Source organism: Coenobita brevimanus, chromosome 17 (assembly GCF_032717465.1).
Source record: "Coenobita brevimanus isolate Jiangsu-jjx chromosome 17, ASM3271746v2, whole genome shotgun sequence".
In the NCBI taxonomy this organism is placed as follows: domain Eukaryota; kingdom Metazoa; phylum Arthropoda; class Malacostraca; order Decapoda; family Coenobitidae; genus Coenobita; species Coenobita brevimanus.
In genome coordinates this window covers 27235097-27236559 of record NC_136970.1, presented here as the reverse complement: position 1 = coordinate 27236559, position 1463 = coordinate 27235097, and the positions used below count along the sequence as shown (strand labels likewise).

At 47.6% G+C, this 1463-nt stretch overlaps 1 non-coding gene across 1 annotated transcript; it reads right to left on the bottom strand.

The window, feature by feature from the left end:
- Positions 1 to 346: 346 nt before the first annotated feature.
- Positions 347 to 465, bottom strand: LOC145391289 (5S ribosomal RNA). Its single transcript, XR_013895804.1, has one exon. It is a non-coding gene; the product is annotated as a 5S ribosomal RNA (ribosomal RNA).
- Between the last annotated feature and the right edge of the window lie 998 nt (positions 466 to 1463).

The window sequence follows — 1463 nt, the reverse complement described above, 5'->3', positions numbered from 1 at the left end:
TGGGATGCAGACCGATATGCCATCAGCATTGCAGGTAACTTCTGGTCCCATTCTGTTTGTCCATCCATGCAGTACTTGGCCAGTTCTTGTCCTAGGGTCCAGTTGAATTTCTCCACCATTCCATCTGACTGTGGCCTTAGGGTCGTCCTGGTCTTCTTGATCCCCTCTTCCACTTGTAGCAGTCCTCTTTTCTGTGTCCTGGCTTTTCACAGTACCAGCATTCATTTCATTCATTGCCAGACGCCATGTATCCCAAACGGGGTGGTCAAGGGCTTAGAGTTAATTGTTTTACAGGGAGGGGCACTAATCCTCCACCAACCCCACTTGACACGTAGGGAGAACGTTATGCCAACAGCATCTGGTGTTCCCAGGCGGTCACCCATCCAAGTACTAACCAGACCCAACGTTGCTTAACTTCGCTGATCGGACGGGAAGTGGTGTACTCAACGTGGTATGGCCGTTAACTTCCCTTAAATTTTTCCTTTTCACATACCTGCCCCTTTCTTGCCTTGAATCCTACACTACGACCTGCCTGAAAGGTGGATGTTCTGGACCTGACATAGGACTCAAATTCTAGAGCCCTGGCTAGTGCTTCCTGCATACTTCTTGGTTGTGCCTGCTTCACTTGCACTTTCAACTCTGCACTGTCAAGAGCATCAATGAACTGGTCCCTCAGTAGAATAGCCAACAGGTTAGATGCTGCTCCAGGGTACGCCTTGTATGCCATACTCTCCAGGTCATGAGCAAGCTGCTGTAGGGATTCTCCTCAAGCCCGTACACGGCCCCGGAATCTTGCTCTGTACACCTCAGTCTGGTACATGGTTCCATATCTGCGCTCCAGCACTTCTACTAGGGACTGATAGCTGTTCCTCTCCATCACTGACATCTGACCCAGAATTTCCATTGCAGCACCCTTAAGGCTAGTAGCAAGCTGCACTGCCCTCTGCCTATCATCCCAACCATTCTGATCCGCAAGTAACTCAAACTGTGCATGGTAAGCTTCCCAAGATACTCTACCGTCAAATTCCTGAGGTTTCTTTTTAATTGGATCCCTATTATAGCCGTGCACTTCATTGGTTTGGGGCCTAAAAACTGGGGCATCATAATTAAGGCCAGGACTTAAATCTCCTACATTCTGATTATTCAACGCTGTAATGCTACCTTTAGATACTTAGGATCCGTCAAGATTCACCATACACTGTCCATTCCTTTCATATGCTCCCTGTACACCAACCTAAGGCTCAGCAATGCAATATTTCTCTACAGCCTCAATTTTCTCACTGATAATCTTCACATGGTCAACTACATGCTTCAACTGGTTATCTACATGCCGTCTGCACTCCGTCACTACTTTCTCACTAACTGACTTCAACTGGTCGTCTACATGCTGTCTGCACGCCGCCACTATTCCCTCACTAATCTTCAGTTTGTTGTCCACATGCTGTCTGCACTGTGTCATTATT